The sequence below is a fragment of the Myotis myotis genome, unplaced genomic scaffold, assembly GCF_014108235.1.
Source record: "Myotis myotis isolate mMyoMyo1 unplaced genomic scaffold, mMyoMyo1.p scaffold_m19_p_3, whole genome shotgun sequence".
Lineage (NCBI taxonomy): Eukaryota > Metazoa > Chordata > Mammalia > Chiroptera > Vespertilionidae > Myotis > Myotis myotis.
This window is the reverse complement of record NW_023416335.1, coordinates 133935858-133959146: the sequence shown is the minus strand read 5'-3', so window position 1 is coordinate 133959146 and position 23289 is coordinate 133935858.

Here is a 23289-nt window from a genome sequence, read left to right as displayed (position 1 = left end):
TATTGAATATATATGGGCCTATTCAGATTCTCTATATATTCTTCTGTGAGTGTGGCAGATAGTATCTTCAAAGAATTGGACCTTTTCATTTTTTTAATCAAGTTTTTGTGTATAGACATACTCACAGAATTTCCTTATTATCCATTTAATATTATGGGATCTGTCATCTGTACTAATGTACTCTCTTTCATTTCTAATATTAGTCATTTGTATTTTTTAACATAGCCTGTCTAGAAGCTTATTGATTTTACTAATCATTTCAAAGAATCACCTTTTGGTTTCATTGATGTTCTCTGTTGGTGCCCTGTTTTCAAGTTGATTGATTCTGCCCTAATACTTATTTATTTTCTTCTGCTTAATTTGGGTTTAGTTTGCTCTTTGTTTTCTCATTTCTAAGGTGGAAACTTAGATGATTGATTTTAACCTTTTCTTTTTTTTCTAATATATGCATTTAATGCTCTAAATTTCCCTCTAAGCAGTATATTGTTTAATATCCAAGTATTTGGGATTTTTCCAGCTATCATCTCCCTATTAATTTCTAGTGTAATTCCATTGTTGTATGACAGCATATATTGTATGACTTTTTTTTTTAATTTGTTACAATGTTTTATGGCCCATAGTGTGGTCTGTCATGATGAATGTTCCATGTGAGCTTGAAACGAATGTGTTTTCTATTGTTGTTGGGTAATATAGTGTGTAGATGTCATTTATATTCCGGTGTTGATGCTGCTGTTGAGTTCAGATATCAGTTGCCACAGATTTTCTGCCTGCTGGATCTGTCCATTTCTGACAGAGGGGTGTTGAAGTCTCTAACTAAAATAGTGGATTCATCCATTGTGTGCAGTCTACCAGTGTTTGCCTCATACACTTTAATGTTCTGGTATTAGGCACCTACACATTAAGATAAGTATGTCTTCTCAGGCAGTTGACTCTATTTATCCTAATATAATTCTCTATTCCATTTTATCCTTGATAACTTTCTTTGCTTCGAAGTCTGCTCTGTCAGAAATTAGCAGACACCCCTGATTTGTTCTGATAGTGTTAGCATGGTATATCCTTCTCCCTCCATTTACTTTTAGTCTACATGTATCTTTATATTTATTTATTTTTAATATATTTTTATTGTTGATAGTATTACAGATATATCCAATTCCCTTCCCCTTCCTCCCCCTCTTCTAAGCCCCTACCCACCCCCTGCAGGTCTTCACTATCCTATTGCCCATATCCATGGACTATGCATATCCATATATATATAAAAGCCTAAGCGACCAGATGACTAGACAATCAGATGCCTGGCCGGTAGCTATGGCATGCACTGACCACCAGGGGGCAGACACTTAATGCAGAAGCTGCTCCCTGATGCTCAGTGCACTCCCACAACGGGAGCGCCGCTCAGGTGACAGGCGCCAGACACCGGGCTGACAGCTGACGAGCGCAGCTGCTGCAGTGCAAGCCTTTCCTATGGACACTCCCCCTGTATGTCCAAGCGGCGGTGGTGGCAGGTGCAGGGAGGCTGGATGATTGGGAGTGGGGTGGTGCCCAGCCCGGGCTAGGCTCAAGCTCCTCCCTGGCTGCCAGCTGCTTTGCAAACTACTTCATGTTGTGCAGAATCAACATGGGCAGTGGGCTGGAGCCCGATGAGCTGGTGGGTAAGGCAGGGCTGCAGTGGCATGGAGGTCCACTGATCCCCACCGGCCAGCCCAAGGGATCCCCCTGGTGCATGAATCTGTGCACTAGGCCTCGAGTCCTATATAATAAAAGGCTAATATGCAAATAGAATGATCAGCGGAACAACCCAACAAATGGTAGCTATGACAAGCACTGACCACCAGGGGGAGTGTGTGGAACATGGTGGGCATTGGCAGTGGTGGGATGGTGGAGCAGGTGAGCGGGGACGCCAAGGCAGGGCAACGGTTGCTGTCATCAGGGCGAGCCTCTGGTGGTTACTGAAAATTCTTTGCTCCTGCACACCGCAGTCCCGCCCAGCACTCACACCCACAGATGGCGCCAGAGCCGCTGCTTGTACCCACTGCCAGTGCCCAGTGCTGGTCCCAATCACTCAGTGCCATCAGCAGGTGCTAGTGGTGGCTGCCAGCCCCGATCACCCCTGAGTGATTCTCCACATCCCCCTGCTCCTGAGGGGTAATCAGGGCAGCAGCCACCACTCGCACCTGCTGACAGCGCCAGCCCCGCTTGCACCTGCTGCTGGCACAGGCCCCAATCGCTCTATGCTGTCAGTGGGTGTGAGTGGGGCCAGTACCATCAGTGCGTGGGAGTGGTGGCAGTGTGAGCAGGGCTGCTGGAAGACAGGGAACCTGGGGCCATGGAGGGAGGGGTTGGGCAGGGGCACAGAGGGTGGGCTGAGACCCGCCCCTATGCCTACCGCAGCCTCGCGGCCCACAGTTCCTTTCAAGGTGCACAAATTCATGTACTAGGCCCCTAGTAAGTATATAAGTTCTTTGGTTTATCTCTTCTCATCCCCCTAACCCACATCGAGGTATGTCAGTCTGTTCCATGCCTCTATGTTTTGGGTATTATTTTGTTGGTCAATTCATTTTCTTCAGTAAATTCCACAAAAAAGTGAGATCATGTGATATTTGTCTTTCTCATATTGGTTTATTTCACTTAGCATAATATTTGTATCTTTTTTCTTGATCCAATTGGACAATCTTTGTCTTTTAATTGGTGCATTTAAACCATATGTTCACCCATATGATATACTTGGATTAATATCTACCATATTTGTTATTGCTTTCAATTATTGCCTTTGTTCTTTGTCCCTATATTTCCCTACCACTCTTCTCTTGCATTTTGTATTTTAATTGAACATTTTTAATTATTTCATTTTATCTCTTCACTTAGCATATCATTTATATTTTTTTCTTGCTTTTTATGTTGTAATCCTACAATTTGAAATATACATTTGCAATGTTTGCAGTACATTTAAAATCCAAATCCACTTTCAAATAATACAGTACCACTTCATGGATAGTGCCAATATCTGGTAATAGCAAAATAATCCTAATTGCTTCTTCCTGTACCTTATGTTATTGCTGTCTTTCTTTTCATTAATACATATGCATGCATTAAGTGTATGTATATACATAATTGTATACAATTTAATTCATTGTTGCAATTGTTATTTTGAACAAATTGTTAAATGTTAAATCAATTGAGAATAAGAAAAATTGAAGTAGTTTTGTTATTTTTTATCTTTACTTACTTCTTTTTCTATGTTGCGTTTTTTTTTTTCATGTAGATCAGTTTTTAGATGTATATAATTTCCTTCTGTGTAATTCTGTTTAACATTTCTTGAAAGTTAAGCCTATTAACCACATATTCATACTCTTTTACTTGCTGACATAGTCTCTATTTCTCCTTTGGTTTTGAAGGAAATCTTCACAGAGCATTGAATTTTAGATTGGTGAGTGTGGTTTTCCTCTCAGCACTGTAAACATTGCTTTGTTTTTTCCTGGTGGATGTTACTGAAGGTTTGTCTCCTCAGGGACAAAAATAGATATGTGAAGGAGAAAGGATTAAATCATTTTCAGCATTAAAATTACTGACTTTTTCTCTGAGTGAAACAAGAAGCCAGTTGAAGCTTCAGATGAGTCATTATCAGGCTCAGTCAAGCTTCTCTCTTATAAACTGGGAGTGGCAGTAATGATGAGAACAGGAATATTTTTAGGAGGATATAGCTGTAATCATCATGAGAGATATCCAGTGTTAGAACCATTTTTGGTAGCAGTGAAAATGATAAGACATGGATGGACTCTAAATATACCAGTAATTTGAAGACAGAATAAAAATTTTCAGATAAAATGTGTGCTCTGAGAGGAAGTAGTTAAAGCATAATCCAAAGTTTTTGGCCCAAGCATAAATTTTAATTTTAGCTGAGGCAAGCACACAGCTAAGAGTGCAAGTCTGGTGACTATGACAGCAGTTAGATTAGTTACATTAATTACTATATATATGTATAAAATATTAATATACAGTATATATATGTGTGTATATGTATATATATATAATATTAATATACAGTATATATGTGTATATATATATATATATACACATATACTTGTATATATATATTTGTACACCAGATATGTAGTCTAATAAATACATTCTGCAAAAATACTTTTTTTTCTGTTGGAAATGATTTTTTTGTCTCTCTGTCCACATGATAATATAATGTTTTACTTGGACATGATTATTTCATGATCTTTAAATGGTTTTACACTTTGCGTTTTGGCCCCTGTTACATTTTCCTTCTTTCAGTATATTTTATCCAGAACAGTAACATTTATATTTTGGTTTAAGTTGAAATGGATGGGCCCCATCATTGAGAGGTACAGATGTATGGCATTACTTATTTTACAGCATTAAGTGAATCTCCTGACTATATACTATTTTTTTTTACCACTTTAACCTCATTTACCTCACTATCATTTCTTTCTTCTATCACACTTCTTAGCAAAACAAACATTTTTCATCCACCACTCATCCACACATCTTCATACTCTCTTTCAGTTTCCCATGTTCCTCTTGGCTCCAGGAGAATAATATTAACTTAATAGTAAGTTTATTAATTTTACTGTGGGAAGGCAATTGCTTTAAACATAGGATTAACTCCAGCGTCATACTCTTTTACTTACTCAATAAATACAGATTTCCTGACCATATGAGACATGGAATATTTAGGTAGCATTTATAACCTACATAGTTTGGCATTGCTAAGTAAAACATTTTCATATATGCCCTGTGGCATTTTAAAAAACACTTCCCCAATGCACTGGTTCATTTTGATTCTGCTCCTTTCATTTCAACTTTTGCCAGCATACATAGCTGGTACTTGAGTTGGCCTTCTCGGTGTGCCTTTCCTCATCTCAATCCCACCTCCCTCACAGAATCAGAAACGCAATTACAAGGCAAGAAAATACTATTCTGTGGCCTCCATTATTTCTCAAAGGGCCATATTTCACAACATGTATCCTCACTTTAATATCCCTTTACCTCTAGTGTCTCTTCCAAAATTTCTCTCCTCTTTTTTGGTAATCATTTCCAACAAACTGCACATTCATTCCCCAGACAAGGGGAGTATTACACAAGTAATCTCTGTATGGAAATCCTAAGCCTGAATTTTTTCAGTCCTATTGAGGATAGGAAATTATTTCAATTGGCTATCTGAAAAAAATTATTCCTCAGGTGATTCAAAAGTTTAATCTTATGGTTTCAAGCCCACAGTTTGAGTGTCTGGCAGTTTTAAATGGAAATGTGAATAAAACTATTTTCCTGGATCAGATAAACCTCAAGTTAACCATGCCAACTTTCATTAATCTTCTCAAAGTACTGCTATCTAAACTATTTGCATTGTTTTTATTTCCTTCTTTAGACAATATCCATTAAACAGGTGGGATTTTGAAATATAAAGCCTATGAGAATTTAAAGGTGCCTCATGAGATTAAGACTGTAATATTTTAAATATGTCCCTAAACTAGGTCCTTTAGTATTATATACATACTCAAACAACTTTATAGATTTTCAATAAAACTTTTGACTAAGCCTAATTTTAATAAAGGTCATATCATTATTGAAAATAAGGGTAGAGGACATTACTCAGGTTATTTGAAAGGAATTATGAACAGGTACTTTATTACATCATTTTATTAAGTGTTTAATCAATGAATTATTAAAACAGTACAGTTTATAATGCCACCTAGTGGATATCTAAGTGGAAAATGTCCCTTGAGTATAATTGATGTATAATATGAAACATATGCAAAAAGAATGTTAATCTACTCTTCCTATATGTTTAAACTATGCTTTCTCTATATATGTGTCATATTATATTGTATATATAACATATACACACATATATACATAAGTAGTATTTTACCCTGAGACATAAAGCATTAAACATTGAAAGGCATTAAATTGGAACATAAAGAGAAAATGCATGTCTGAGAAGTTTATCTTTAAGCTTTCTGTAGGTGTAGAATGTTTGAATCAAATCTTACAGATCATAGGTAAATACTTGGCACACAGGTATAAATAACTATATATGAAGGTTATTAAAATAACTAAATAGCAAACCATATAAACATTTTATAGTAATATATATCATACTTTCTATATAAGCATTAGGTCAATAGCAGTTAAACTTTTAATTTTTAAGTCCGTGTAAAATGCTTGGATTAGTGTATAGCTGTAAATTGTGAATCTGGTAGCCAAAATAATTCTTCTGACTAAAAGTCTCTATAGAAAAAGCTCAAGAGTGATGATTTCTGCAAACCTATATGTTATTATGATACACAATAATGACTGATGACTGCTACTTTAAATAATTATCTAGACTAAGACACTAGTGTCCAGACTGAGAAAACTGGACAAATGAAATCTAATACAGAATATTCTCTTAGAATGGCTTCTTTTTTGTTTAGATGTATATGAATATGACAATATCACCAGTTCCACTTCTCTGTTAGTTTTAAAATCTGGTATACCCTATGATTCATTGTCTTTCCTCCTCCCCTCTCTTTATAATTTTCCTGGATCACATAATTCATTTCCATAGTTTCAGATTTCATATATATCTTGATATTGTCAAAATTTATGTAACAAATGCATACATTTAACTTGACTATCTCCATATATTATAGCAATTTCAGAGTGTTCAAAGTTAATCATATTAATCCACCTCTAATCCCCAAATAAATTCATCAAAAATTTTACCTTCTCTGGGGAAGAGAACCAATATGGCAGCATAGGTAAACACCTGAACTTGCTGCCACACACAATCACATTAAAAATACAACTAAAAGACAAAACGAATATCATCCAGAACCACGGGAAGGCTGGCTGAGTGGAAATTCTACAACTAGAAGGAAAGAGAAAAGCTCATTGAGTCCGGTAGGAGGTGCAGAGATGTGGAAGAGCAGAGGTACAGAGACACACGCAAAAGGGGCTGACAGCTGGGTACACTGTTCTCTTTTTTAATCAGGAGGGAGATACAAGCTCTTGACTGCTCTGAAATCCAGTTCTGGGGGAGAATCTGGGGATCCAGACTCATACGGAGAGAAACTGGACTGTCTGGCATCGGGCTGGAACGTGAGGGCAGCTTTCTCTCAGAGGTGCTTGCAATGGTTATTGTTCCTGCACAGGGATGCAGGACACAGAGACCCAGGGACCTATCTGGGGCAGGGCTGACTGGCAACCATTGCTGTTTGCTCTGCCCTAGTGATTCCCTAAGACCCCGCCCCACCCAATTTACAACCGCACCCAAGCTGTGCGCAGAGGCTTTTGCATACGAATGGCTTGGCCTTTCTCCGCCTAAAAATCTGTCAAACTTCAGCTGGGTCAGAGAACCCTAGAGCTTCCAAAAGAAGGCCTAAGGCTCCTCAGCAGCCTGCATTTCTTCACAGCTGAACCTCATCTGGGCACCTGCAAACCCCAAACAAAGAGGAGGAATCTGCAGATCTCTCTGTAGCTCCTGCTGGGTGGCCTCAGGCAGTGGCTGACTTTGCACCTCCTTGGAGATCCAAGAGCCAGTATACCCAGTGGTCAGAGTGAGACCATCCAGATTATAACTCTTAGCATCCATAAGAGACACACTCAGGGGGCAGACTCTGTGAGTACCAAAGCCCCACTGAAGCAAGTCCTGTCCCATAGGGTGTCTCTAGCACAGCAGTTCTTCCATTGTAGACATAGCTGGTCCTCACAGCCAACTGGCCTGGAGGTCAATTCCTCCCAGTGATACCAACAGCAATCAAGGCTTAACTACAACAAGACTGTGCACACAGCACACAAAGGGGTGCACTAAGAGTGTCCACCTCAGGTAATTAGGGAGGCTGAGCCAGTGGGTCCTATAGGACACCTAGCACACAAAGCCACTCTATCAACACAGGGAAGCAGGCAAAATGCGGAGACAAAGGAACAGGTCACAAATGAAAGAAATGGAGGAAAGCAAACTACTGGATATAGAGTTCAAAACCACAGTTATAAGGCTACTCAAGAATCTTCTAGAAACATCAAGGATATGAAAAAGGACCAATTAGAAATTAAGCATACACTGTCTGAAATAAAGAATAATATACAGACTCCCAACAGCAGACTAGAGGATCGCAAGAATCAAGTCAAAGATTTGAAATACAAAGAAGCAAAAAACACCCAACCAGAAAAGCAAAAGGAAAAAAGTATACAAAAATATGAAGATAGTGCAAGGAGCCTCTGGGACAACTTCAAGCGTACCAACATCCAAATTATGGGGGTACCAGAAGAAGAGAGAGCAAGATATTGAAACCTATTTGAAAAAATAATGACAGAAATCTTCCCCTACCTGGTGAAAGAAATAGACTTACAAGTCCAGGAAGTGCAGAGAACCCCAAACAAAAGGAACCCAAAGAGGACCACACCAAGACACATCATAATTAAAATGCCAAGGGCAAAAGACAAAGAGAGAATATTAAAAGCAGCAAGAGAAAAATAGTCAGTTACCTACAAGGGAGTACCCATACGACTGTCAGCTGATTTCTCAACAGAAACTATGCAGGCCAGAGGGAGTGGCAAGAAATATTCAAAGTGATGAATAGCAAGAACCTACAACCAAGATTACTCTACGCAGCAAAGCTTTCATTTAGAATAGAAGGTCAGATAAAGAGCTTCACAGATAAGAAAAAGCTAAAGGAGTTCATCATCATCAAACCAGTATTATATGAAATGCTGGAGGGTATTCTTTAAGAAGAGGAGGAAGAAGAAAAAGATAAAGATAAAAATTATGAACAACAAAGTGAAAACAAATATATATCTATCAACAAGTGAATCTAAAAATCAAGTGAATAAAAAATCTGACGAACAGAATAAACTGGTGAATAGAATAGAATTAGGGGCATAGAAAGGGAGCGGACTGACTATCCTCGGGGGGGAAGAGGATGTGAGGGGTGCGGGAAGAGACTGGACAAAAATTGTACACCTATGGACGAGGACAGTGCAGGGGGTAAGGGCAGGGGTGGGGTGGGAACCAGATGGATGGGAGCTATGGGGAGAAAAAGAGGAACAAATCTAATAATCTGAACAATAAAGATGTATTAAAAAAATAAAAATAAAAAATTTACCTTCTCCAATTCAGATAATGTAACCAACATCCATCCAGATAAACAAAAATATGCTTTTTCCTTTCTCTCTACACTATGACTACCATAGCTCATGCTTCCCCATTTCTTCCTCTAATCTTGGATTCAGTTTTGTTTTCCTCCAATCCATCTCTTTCCTTCACTTTATACAAAAGTGATCACCGATATCCTTACTATCTTTTCAATGGATTTTGAAATAAAGTTTTGCATTTTAACATCAGTATTTATCAGAAGACCTTCAGTGATCCAAATGCTCTAGAATCACCAGCTTGTGAATGCACAGCTTCTAGGGTTTAATCCTAAATGATGGGGTGTGGGAAATACTTGAAGGGAACACACCTACTGCAGAACAACCAGGTGCTGAAAGACACATTATTTTAGGCATTGCTAATATTATAAAAATTAGGAAAGTTCTTTATGAACATTCCTCCCAAAATTAAAGACAAAATCATGTTGGTACCCAATTTAGACACCCAGTCACAAACTACTGGGAGTATTTCAGAGACTGGTTAAGCAGACAGTCACTGATGCTGGGTTAGTGATATTTGGGCAAGTTTCTGAGACTGATATTCATGTATTGAGACAAGAAATCTGAGAGTAGCCAAAATGCTCCCACATCACATAGTTTTCCTGGTGCTTAGTTGAAAATGATATGAATCCTCTTTTAACAAAAAGTATGCTTGTTTGCCCTACCAGTGTGACTCAGTAGATTGGAGTGTCATCCCTTGAACCAAAAGGTTACGTATTTGATTCCCTGTCAGGGCACATATTTGGGCAGTGGGTTCAATCCCCAGTTAGGGGCATACAGAAGGCAACTGATCGATGTTTCTCTCTCACATTAGTGTTTTCCTCTCTCTCTTTCTTCCTCTCCCTATATCCCCCTCCCTCTTTCTAAACAAGTTCTCAGGTGAGGATTTTAAAAAATTATTCTAGTTTATTATCACAGTTATCTGCCAAATGAAGACATGCCAATGAACTTACAATAAATATCATCAAACACAAAAGTACTCATGCGTCAAAATAAAATAAAGTGTGTTTTTTTTTAATTATCATCTAGGACTTAAGTTATAAAAATTGTCAGAAACACAATATTAGCAAGCCAAATACTTATACTGGATTTTCAAGCAAATTTTAAAATTATGTAGTTTGAGAAATAAAATGTAATTTCTTAAAATATAAAAGGGAAACAAATGGATAAAAGAGAAACAAAGATATAGCTGAAGAGAGCAATAAAAAACTAGAAGACATATCCAAAGAATACACTAAGTAGAGAATGACAATGAAGTAGACAATATCAAGGCAATATTAAAATGAATTAGAAAAAAATGTTTTAGTATATCTAATAAGATTTATAAAAAGTAAAATCCTTACTAATAAAAGCCTGAGTGGTTCTCATGTCATGATGCCCTCACTCCATCTCAAGATGGCTGCGTGCACAGCGGGCACACACAGGTGGTCAGGGCTGGGCATCACGCTGCCTACGTGGCATGGAGCTTGCCTGGGAGTCCACCTCCTTGAGGTGAGGCCTGCCTGGGGGGCCAGTGAGGCCTGCCTGGGGTTCCCCTGGCTCTGCACAGCGAGGCCTGCCTGTGGGTCCTGCACGGAGCTGGAAGGAGGCAGGCCTCACCATGCAAAGCTGGGGGATCCCCAGGCAGGCCTTGCCATGTTGAGCCAGGAGGAGGCGGGAACCCTAGGCAGGCCTACCTCTTTGGGGCAATCCATTGAGGAGCCCCAGATGGGTGGGTGGGGACTACCTCTTTGGGGTGATCGATCGCGGGGCTTCTGCACTGTGACAGAGCACAGGCCAAGCTGGGGGACCCCCTCTCCACCGAGTGTACAAATTTCATGCACCAGGCCTCTAGTAGATAAATAAAAGGGAAAGTTTTAAGTAATAATTATTGAAGAATTTAAAGCACAAATTGCATATAGTGATTCAGGAAGAGGAAACATAAAAATGTTGAACAAAACAACATCCTATCTAATAAAAGAGAAACATGGTAATTAGCGTACGACCGCTACCCTTCCCATTGGCTAATCAGGGCAATATGCAAATTAACTGCCAGCCAAGATGGCGGCCGGCAGCCAGGCAGCTGGAAGCGAACATGAGGCTTGCTTGCTTCAGTGATGGAGGACTCCAACATTCCCCGCCTGCCGCTGCCGGCCTCTGAGCTGCAACTCTAAGCAACTATGTTACAAATACAGAAGCTAAAAAAAAAACCCCAGAAACCTGCTTTAGTCGCTGGGCTTCAGCCAGCAGGATCGCAACATTGTTTCAAATACAGAAGGTAAACAAAGGCCAGAAACATGCTTTCAGCAGTGGAGGCCTAAGAGCTGGAGCCTCGGAGCTAAAGCTGGCCCAGAATAAAAAAAAAAGAAAAAAAGGAGCGGTTGGGAGCTTCAGTCACCTGCCAGCCTGAAAACAGCCCTCAGCCCCTCACCCAGACTGGCCAGGCACCCCAGTGGGGACCCTCAAACTGAAGGGTGTGTGACCAGCTGCAAACAGCCATCATCCCCTCATCCAGGATGGCCAGGCACCCCAGTGGGGACCCCCACACTGATCCAGGACACCCTTCAGGGCAAACCAGCTGGCCCCCACCCGTACACCAGGCCTCTATTCTACATAGTAAAAGGGTAATATGCCTCCCATCACCGGGATCAGCGTGACAGGGGGTAGCGCCCAACCCCTTGATTGCCCTGCGGCTCTATGTGTGACAGGGGACGGGGACACAACCTCCCTATCTGCCCTGCTCTGTTCGTGACAGGGGAAGGCGCCCCAACCCCCTGATCAGCCCAGCTCTGTGCCTGATAGGGGGGAGCTCCCCAACCCCCTGATTGCCCTGCGGCTCTGCGTGTGACAGGGTGTGGCGCCCCAACCCCCCCCCCCCACGGGCCCTGCTCTTTGTATGACGGGGTAGAGCCATAACCTCCCCATCGGCCCTGCCCTGAGTGTGACAGGGTGCAGCGCCCGAACCCCCTGATCTGCCCTGCTCTGTGTGTGACAGGGGCGGTGCCCCAACTCCCCTATTGGCTCTACTCTGTGAGTGACAGGGGGGAGCTCCCCAACCCCCTGATGGGCCCTGCTCTGTGCATGACAGGGGGTGGTGCCGCAACCTGCCCATCAACCCTGCCTTGAGTGTGACAGGGGGCGGTGCCCCAACCCCCCAATAGGCCCTACCCTGAGCGTGACTGAGGGTGGCATCGCAACCTCCCAATCCGCCCTGCTCTGTGCATGACAGGGGTGGTGCCCCAACTCCCCAATCAGCCCTGCTCTGAGCCCAACCAGGGGCTGCACCTAGGGATTGGGCCTGCCCTCTGCCACCCGGGAGCAGGCGTAAGCCAGCAGGTCGTTATCTCCCGAGGGGTCCCAGACTGCAAGAGGGCACAGGCCGGGCTGAGGGACCCCCCCTTCCCCTCGAGTGCACAAATTTTTGTGCACCGGGCCTTTAGTCTATATATATATAAAAGCCTAAGCGACCATCACAACCAAATGGACGACCGAACAGGATGCATGGGGAGACTAAGCCGGCACGGGGGTTAGTGAGGGGCGACCAAATGACTGAGCAGCAGGCTGTGTGGGGTGACCAAGCCAGCAGGGAGGCAGTGAGGGACAACCAGGCCGGCAGGGAGAGGGGGGAGTTAGGGGCAACCAGGTGGGCAGGGGGGGCAGTGGGGCTGACTAGGGCAGCAGAGGGGAATTTGGGGTGACTAGGCCAGCAGGGGATCAGTTAGGGGTGATTAGGCAGGCAGGTAGGTGAGCAGTTAAGAGCCAGCTGTCCAAGATTGTGAGAGGGATGTTCAATTGATGGTTTAGGCCTGATCCTGGAGATCGGGCCTAAACAGGCAGTTGGACATCTCCAGAGGGGTCCTGGATTGGAGAGGGTGAAGGCTAGGCAGAGAGGGACCTCCCGTACATCAATATCGTGCACTGGGCCTCTAGTATATCCATATTTAAAGAACTTATAATTCTACTAGAGGCCTGGTGCATGAAAATCGTGCACGGAAGGGGGTTCCCTCAGCACAGCCTGCACCCACTCCAATCAGGGACCTCTTAGGTGATATCTGACCTCTGGTTTAGGCCCAATCCCACAGGAATCGAACCTAAACTGGCGATTGGACACCCCTCTCACAATCTGGGTCTGCTGGCTCCTAACTGCTCACCTGCCTGCCTTCCTGATCACCCCTAACTGCCTCTGCCTGCCTGCCTGATCACCCCTAACTGCTTCTGTCTGCCTGCCTGATTGCCCCTAACTGCCCTCTTCTGCTGGCCTTATCTCACCCCTAACTGCTGTTCCCGCCTGATTGCCCCTAACTACCCTCCTCTGCAGGCCTGATCTTGTACACAACTGCCCTCCTCTGCTGGTCAATTTGGTTCTGATTGGTCAGTTTCTATACCAGTCAGCGTCAAAAGCTCCACCTCCTAGGCAGCCATTGGCTCCTTACATTCACCTAGATTTGGTTCTGATTGGTCAGTTTCTATGCCAGTCAGTGTCTCTGGGCCTATCAATGGGGCCTGATCAGAAATGCAGGGCTGATCAGCAGCCCCAATGGAGGCCTGGAGAGAAATAGAGGGCTGGAGAGAAATAGAGGCCAGGCTGTTGGCCAGGCCAGGAGAGAAAGAGAGGCAAGTTCTGATCAATGGCTGCCATAGAGGCTATGGATCAGACCCTGCCTCTCTCTCTCTGCAGGCCTCTCTCCGGATCTGATCCCGAGCCCCCTAGGCAGTCAGTGCTGGGTTCAGGTGCCCACAGCGGCCCCAGTGCATGCTGGGACACCACAGCAACCCAGCACTGACTTCCGGTCTGGTCGAGCCTTTGGTCATAACGGTCGTTACTACCCTGACTCTTTATTATATAGATATGTCAAGGCAGCATGGCCTTTGTTGTACCTTTACTCTAAATTACCCCATATTACTTCTTTCATTACTCATTTTTTAAATGAGTATTATAAAAGTGAATCAGTTTTATAAAACAGTTTTATAAAAGTGAATCATGAATTTGAAACCACAAAAAATAGAGATTCATATTTTTCTAGAGTAAATATATTAATTATAAGTAAAAATATTTTAAATTAAATACTATAGGTAATTCAGTGTCATTCAAGTTTAATTATACCTTTCAGGAAAATTTGGCTTATTCTGAAGTAACACATAATTTCCAAATAACAGTAGTGGAAAGAATCATGATTTATTTTTTGTTTAAATTCAGTGTTATTTTGGGTTATCAGTGAGCTCTACCTGTTGTCATAATCATCCTCATCATGGGATCCAGTCTGGAATTGCCATTATCTGGGCCATCACTAGTTGTTACAACAGAGGTTAAGGAGTATGAAAAGGTACTAACTGGCTCTTCACAGTTTTACCTAGGAATGACACAGATACCTTCCACCCATTTTATTAGCCAAAACAAATACCTTGACCACATCTAAATTTAAGTGGGTAGTGAAGGCAAAAAGGGGTGGGCAACAGTAGGTTTATAGTTGTTCACACGTGAAACAGCTTATTCTAGTATTATTTATTAATTATTACATTATTTTCCATACAAACAACTGTAAATCTACTTTTGCCCCATACTGAACAGCCAGGAGTATCTAGAAGAAGAAACAGTTGGGATATTTGTGGTCTCTCTCTAATATCTACCATTAATGAATATTGATATGGCTTATGAAAACAGGTATTTGAAGCAATTTAATTATAACTCTATAAACAAATTTAAAAAGCTTAATATTCCTCTATTTATTCACTCATTCATTATTCATTCTCTACCCCCCCCCTCTTTTCTTCTCTCTCTCTCTTTCTCTGTGCATCTAATTTATCCTTTTCCAGAACTGGGCACCAACCACCTATTATAATGTTAGAGTAGAAGAAAGCAACTACATAAATAACCAAACATTTGCTGTATCCCTAGATGGAGCTTCTTTATCAATTAGAATAGAATAAAACAAAACTAAATAAATCCCCAAGGAGAAAGAAAGGTTTATAGAACAGACCTTATAGAGAGTTAAGGAAATTAGAAAAGGGAATTTAGATTCATAAGTTATACTGGAACAAGACAACCCTTAGGTTCTGAGAGCAATTTTGAATTCATCCCAATATAAATAACGTTTCAGGGGAATTGTCTGAAGAGGATGAGAGTGATGTGTTCCTGTTTCCTTATCCTACTCAGGGCAGAAATACACAGCCAGAAAAAATATTGTCAATCCAAGCATTAAATGTCACTACTAAATATAGAATGAACTGATCTAAAATACAAAATAAAAGAAACAATTGCCAGTATGTGTGCACAGAGAATTTAACTCTATCCTGCCAACAAATATTGTCCTTAATTTTAACTTCCTGAGAATACTGTGTCAGAAGTTTTGTTTTGTTTTTTAATTAAGAATTTATTAGCAGTAAGTTTTCAATGCAGTGTAATTATCTAGAGAAAAAACAGGCCAGATTTAACTGTAATTTTTGCTTATTTTGAACAATATTTTATTGTTACATAATATGTCCTCTCCAGGAAGTAATTTAGCCAGGAGAGAAGACATATTAATCACTGAAATGTTTTGAATTTATGTAAAGCTATTATGTTTGTTTTCATTTCCTAAAATAGATAGGTTTAATTTTATGGGACGATACATATGTATATTCATTTAAGTGCACCCTTGAATTCAATAAATGATGAAGAATAATTCAAAACTTTTGGTATTTGGCATTGGTGAAGATTATAAACATAAATTAATATTTATGTATAACTAAAGATAACAAAGAGGTATAGTAATCCTCAGATCATCAAATCTCTCAAAATAAGAATCTGACACAACTAATTCAAATTTGAAACTCCTGAAAACAAAACAAACAAAAAATTACTCTTTACTGGAACCCCACTGAACATAAAATAATAGTTTCAGTTGGCATAGAATGTGTACCAGGAGTAATAACCATTAAGAGTGATTTGCCCTTAGATTATATTTAGGCATCAGGAATGTATGACTATTAATGTTCTTTTATTCTTATTTTTGAAGGTGCTTAATAAATATTTTTTGAATGAATGAATTGTCTAAGGAAAATAAATAAATGCCCCAGACATTGAGAATCTGCTAAATTTTTTTATGTCACTACATATTTACTATCAAATAAGTCAAAAAGTAAACTTGATATATTTGAGAGTAAAGGTGAGAATTATTGAAAAATCCTATGTAATAAAAGGCTAATATGTAAATCGACAGAATGGCGGAACGACCGGTCACTATGATGCACACTGACTACTAGGGAGTAGGCGTTCAACACATGAGCTGCCCCCTGGTGGTCAGTGCGCTCCCACAGGGGGAGTGCCACTCACCCAGAAGCCAGGCTCAGGACTGGTGAGTGCAGCGGTGGTGGCGGGAGCCTTTCTCGCCTCTGTGGCAGTTAGATATCCCCCAAGGGCTCTCGAACTGTGAGAGGGTGCAGGCTTGGCTGAGAGGCCCCCACCCCACCCAAGTGAATTTCAAGCATGGGGCCTCTAGTCTACACTAATAAAAGAGAAAGATGCAAATTGACCATACCTTCGCAACGTCCACCAGCCAATCAGGAGTGAGTAAGCAAATTAACCCAACAAAGATGGTGGGTTAATTTGCAGACACAGGCGCTGAGTGGCCAGGGGCAGGAGGCTGTTCCACACCAGCCCAACTGCTCCAGGCCTCTGGGCAGCATGGGAAGGTGGAAAGGTGGCTCCAGACCAGAAGGAAGTCAGAAAGGTGATTCCGGGCCAGAGCAAAGGTGGTAACGGCAGCCGGGGGAAGGAAGGCCCATTCTTGCACAAATCTTCATGCATCGGTCCTCTAGTATTGGAATATTTGATGAAAGTTTTGAAAGGACAGTTCAAAACATTGCCATGCATCATTCCTCCATCTTGTCTTTTTTATTCTTTGCCTGTGGACTTCATACTTTCTACTCCTCTTCACATGGACTATAGTCACCAATAGCTTCTAAAACTCATATATCAAGGTTACTACCACCAGAGAAGTACTCCCCTGCTCTTTGCTATGAGTTGGGAAAACTAGTAGAGGATTCTAAAAGGCTTAACGATTCAGGTGCACAGTTCTGACTCAAAAATGTAGTCAAGTATAGAGGGTGAGGCAAAAGTAGGTGTACAGTTGTGAGTACGTGAAACAGTTTATTCCTGTTTTATTATTTATTAATTTTGTATTATTTCCATACAAAGAACTATAAACCTCCTTTTGCCTTACACTGGATGTGACCAACATGATGGACTCAGCTTGGGTCAGATTATGCTTCATGTTGGGCTAAGGAGCTAGGGTGCTGTTAGAACTGTAAAAGTCACTTACATCCCAATAATATGTATTGGAACCAACCTTAGAAAAGGAACAATGACTCTGAACTAGGTGCTATCTCAAGTTTCTTTCAATAAGAAATTCCACATTTTCTCTATCTACAAACATTTCTAGGAAACTCCTGAAAACAAAGTTTCAGGAATAAAAAATAGTATACTATTTTTCTAAAGAAAAAAATATATATCCCTGACACACATTAGAGCTTATAACTTTAAAATAATAGACATGTTAACTAACATTCTTATGGTTATCAGTTCACAATGTATACATATATCACATTATCACATTGTATACCTTAAACTTATACAATGTTATATGTCAATTATTTCTCAATAAAATTGGAAAAATAAAGAACTCATAACTCAATGATAAAATAAACCAACCAATATAAAAGTCTGAAAATATTTTAACAGAAACTTCACCAAAGAAGATATATGAATGGGCATGAAACATATAAAAATGCTCAATAGTTTTAGTCATCTGAGAATTGAAAATTAAAACTACAAAAATACATGCACTAGTATGCATAAATTAAATGGAAAATACCAAGTTTGGGTGTAGATGGGAAACAACTAGACTCATATATTGTTGGTGAATGTGTAAATATTACCACTATTTGTCTTTATAGTTGGGCAATTACTAATAAAGACAAATATATACTTACCATATGACCCAACTATTTACCAAAATAAAAAGGATGTACATGAGAGGATTGATATACACATAGTCTTAGCAACCAATTACTGAATCCCGTAACATGGATGGACCTCGCAAGCATTATGCTGAAGAGTGCTAGGGCTGACCAGCAGACCCTGAGCGATGAAATGTATTACTCCTATTACTCTGACCCAGTGTTTGCTGTGAAAGACAGGGCTAAGTGACTGCCTGGCTAGAGGACGCGGGCAGCTTCGATTGCCTGCCTCGTTAGGCTTTTTATTGTAGCAGCAGTTTGAGATAAAGTGTTTTAGATACAATCAGCAAGGTAAGTAATCTTGGGAGGACACATGTGTTTGTAGTGTCTTTTAAGCATGGACACCCAAAAGATGAAGCATAAGGATTTCAGTAAACACCCGGGGATCTCCTCGTGCACAGACTTGTTTGGAAAGGTCAAGGAATAATTAGGGGCACCACCTTCGGCACCCCCTAAGTCGAAATTCCGATAAACAGGGCAGGCGGCCTTCTCAGAATGTCCTCCTTACAAATTTTCCAACCAAGTATCATGCTTCCCTACAGAAGAGAAAAAAACAACAAAACAAAAGACACAAAAGTGTACATAACACATAATTTTTATTGTACTTTTCATTCATATGAAGTTCTAAAATTGTTAAAACTATAAAAAAGTTGTAATAATTTACATATCTGATGTAGGAGGGTTAATGAAATATAAACAAGATTTTCTATGAAGTATATTATTCACAGCTTGTACTTCAGCAATTCATTAGTTTAGGGTAAAATGTCAGTTTATATAATAAACATGTAAACAATTTCAAACAAAAGGAAACCACCAGAAAAAAATATTTTCTTACCTTTTTTAGGACTATTTTCTAACTTCTTATGTCAAAAGACAAACACACTAAAAAACAAAATATATTGGAAGAAAGGCCTGGAGAAAGTAAAAGCATAATTGTAGGATGTTCTTCTTTAACAATTCACTATTGGGAAGAAGAATGCAGAATCCTGCAGAAAACAATTCTTTGGTTTTTCCCAACTTATGTGATGCAGCTCATAAAATCCTCACTGAGTAATGCACACTGAAAGCCTAAATATTTGAACTGTATAAAATTAAGTGTGAAATTATGAGTGTGAAAAAACTTCCAATTTGCATGTATTTCCTATACTCTTGTTAAACAATCTGTTTTTGTTTGTAGTGGTTATCACAAGTATTATGAAATATGAAGCTTTTAATTTAACGGAATAAAGAAAACTGTTTTCAATAGAGAAGTAACTCGAGGTCTGCAAATAGTTACTGTAAGACATTTTTCTCCAGGTGCTACATTTGTTCCACAATATTATTTAATTTTTTCCATGAAGTATTTTCAAAATTACACAATAAGTTGTTTATATGTTGGAAATAAGAGGATATTTGCTCAGTTTTTGTTTTTTTTTGTTTTTTTAAATCATCAAAGCTGCAGTTCTGTAGAACCTAATTTCCTAATGACACACATTCCTATGGCATCAACACAACATCTGGTATTTTGAGTGCTTCAAAGAGTCAGGGAAGGCTAATGTCAAGAGTTTTTTTGTTTTGTTTTTTAATATTGACTCATTCTTTGTCATTAATATAAGTACTGATGTAGAAGTATCTATTGATATAAAGTATGGAATGTAAAATTAGAGCTCTTTATTTTCTCATTTTAGAATCACTAGATTTGAGAGTCATCAATTTTGGGAAAAATTGTATTTTCACAGTAATTTGAAAATATTAATATAGTATTTTTAAACATCCGTTGAGTCCATGCTCCAACATCTGAGCTGTTTGTCAAGCCTTGATGTCTAGATTTTATGATGCAAATGTATATTCTTTAATTTCTAAGTATAAATTAATTTTATCATATTTGGTGTAAGTTTTCAAAGTCCAATGCCCCACCTCCCATCCCCAGAAAAATGTATCTATTCCCTTAAAAGAGCAGTTCTCCAGGCCATGATTCCTGGGGAAAAGGACATGGATTTTGAAGTCTAAGTGGATAAGATTCTATTTTTAGCACTGCGGTTTACCAGTACTATGGTAGTTTACTTGCGCTAACACTGACAAAATTGTCTTTCTGTTAAATAAGAATAGTATTTACCCTCCAGTTTTGCTGTTAGAATTAATTGATTAATTGATTACCTGACATCATTCCCCAAAGCACAAATGGCATATAAGTCACTCAATAATAATTACTCAACATTTTTAGATTATAGTTAAAATGGCATCCTAGGGTTATTTAGTAAATATTTCACTTTTCATGTCAACAATTTTTGATAAGTTAAAAAATGTCTTAAATTTAAATTATTCAGTGTAAACTCCAAATACATTAAGAATGGTTCAGGCATGCAGTATACTTAAATAAGCTACTTAAATAAGCTACTTAAATAAGCTACTATAGGGAATACTATATGCCTCAATACTGGATTTGTTAACATAGCAATGGAAACCATCCAGAATGAAACACAGAAAAGGTTCAAAAATATAAATTGAGAACAGAACACCAGGAAGTGATGAAACAATCTTAAATAGCATAATATATGAAATATCTGTAGGATATGTACTTGTAGTCTCCAAAAGAAAGGATGAGCATAAGGAACAATTAATGAGACACAACTATAAGGCAAATTTGCTTATTTTAATTTTTTAATACAAAAGGATTATTTGAGGCAGTGTCTCACATTGGGTTAACAATTGTCAGCATGACAAAAAATTTTACGTAATTAGGTTAGTATTTTGTAATTTTGAGGAAGTGCAGATAAACATTATTGATCAATTATTTAATTTTGAGATGTGAAAGCTTTAGTACATAATCTGTACTAACAATTTTATCTACACTAATAAAAGAGAAACATGGTAATTGGCATACAACCGCTACCCTTTTCATTGGCTAATCAGCGAGATATGCAAATTAACTGTCAGCCAAGATGGCGGCTGACAGCCAGGCAGCTTGAAACTAACATGAGGCTTGCTTGCCTCAGTGACGGAGGAAACCAACGTTCCCCGCCTGCGGCTGCAGGCCTCTGAGCCGGCAGTTTAAAAAACATTGTAACAAATACCGCCGGACTTCAGCCAGCAGATTCGCAACATTGTATGCAAAGGCCAGAAACCTACTTTCAGGAGCGGAGGCCTAAGAGCTGGAGCCAAGCCTCAAGCTAAAGCTGGCCCAGAATAAAAAAAAAAAAAAAAAAAAGGAAAAAAGGAGCGTTTTGGAGTTCAGTCACCCCCAGCCTGAAAACAGCCCTCAGCCCCTCACCCAGACTTGCCAGGCACCCCAGTGAGGACCCTCAAACTGAAGGGTGTGTGACCAGCTGCAAACAGCCATCATCCCCTCATCCAGGCTGGCCAGGAACCCCAGTGAGGACCCCCACACTGATCCAGGACACCCTTCAGGGCAAACGAGCTGGCCCCCACCCGTGCACCAGGCCTCTACCCTATATAGTAAAAGGGTAATATGCCTCCCAGCACCGGGATCAGCATGACAGGGGGCAGCACCCAAACACCCTGATCAGCCCTGCTCTGTGTGTGACAGGGTGCAGTGCCACAACCTCCCCCCCCACCCCCGGGCCCTGCTCTGTGTGTGACAGGGTAGAGCCATAACCTCCCCATTGGCCCTGCCCTGAGTGTGAGAGTGGCGGCGCCCCAACCCCCTGATCGGCCCTGCTCTGTGGGTGATAGAGGGCAGTGCCCCAACCCCTCCACCACCACGGGCCCTGCTCTGTGTGTGACGGGGTAGAGCCATAACCTCCCCATCAGCCCTGCCCTGAGTGTGACATTGGCGGCGCCCCAATCCCCTGATTGGCCCTGCTCTGTGGGTGATAGAGGGCGGCGCCCCAACCCACTGATCCGCCCTGCTCTGTGTGTGACAGGGGACGGTGCCCCAACTCCCCTATCGGACCTACTCTGTGAGTGACAGGGGGGAGCTCCTCAACCCCCTGATGGGCCCTGCTCTGTGCATGACAGGAGGGAGCTCCCCAAACCCCTGATGTGCCCTGCTCTGTGTGTGACAGGGGGCAGTGCCCCAACCCCCGGATTGTCCCTGCTCTGTGCGTGACAGGGGGTCGCACCGCAACCTCCCCATCGACCCTGCCTTGAGTGTGACAGGGGGTGGTGCCCCAACCCCCCAATCGGCCCTGCTCTGAGCCCGACCAGGGGCTGCACCTAGGGATTGGGCCTCCCCTCTGCCACCTGGGAGCAGGCCTAAGCCAGCAGGTCGTTATCTCCCAAGGGGTCCCAGACTGCTAGAGGGCACAGGCCGGGCTGAGGGGACCCCCCTTCCCCCCCAGTGCACAAATTTTTGTGCACCGGGCCTCTAGTATTTTTATAATAAGACTAGAGGCCCAGTGCACAAAAATTTCTGCACTCGGGGGGGCGTCTCTCAACCCGGCCGGTGCCCTCTCGCAGTCTGGGACCCCTCGGGGGATGACCACCTCTCCCTGGGGTATTGGGCCTAAGCTGGCAGTCAGACATCACTCTGGCAGCCCGGAACCCTGGGGGATGTCCACTTGCCAGCAGGGAGCAGGCCTAAGCTGCAGTCAGACATCCTTAGTGCTGCTGAGGAGGCGGGAGAGGCTCCTACCACCACCACTGTATTGGCAGCTGTCAGCCTGGCTTGTGGCTGAGCAGCGCTCCCCCTATGGGAGCGCACTGACCACCAGGGGGCAGCTCCTGCATTGAGCGTCTGCCCCCTGGTGGTCAGTGTATATCATAGTGACCAGTTATTCCCCGTCTTTCTGCTATTAGGGTCAGTTTGCATATTACCCTTTTATTATACAAGATAGAGGCCTGGTGCATGAGTGGGGGCTGGCTGGTTTGCCCTGAAGGGTGTCCTAGATCAGGGTGGGGGTCCCGCTTGGGTGCCTGGCAAGCCTGGTTGTGGGGCTGATGGCTGTTTGCAGGCTGGCCATGCCCCCTGGCAACCCAAGCTCCCAGCCTCTCCTTTTATTCTTTTTTTTTTCTGGGATTTATTTATCTTCTATAATTGAAACTTTGTAGTCTTGAGCGGAGCCGAGGGCCAGCCAGGGCAGGTGGGAAGCTTGGCTTCCTCCATCGCCAGAATCAACCCAAGCCTCCTGTTCACTCCAGCTCCGTGGCCGCTGCCATCTTATTTGGGTTAATTTGCATACTCGCTCCTCATTGTCTGGTAAGTGTGGCTTGTGGGCA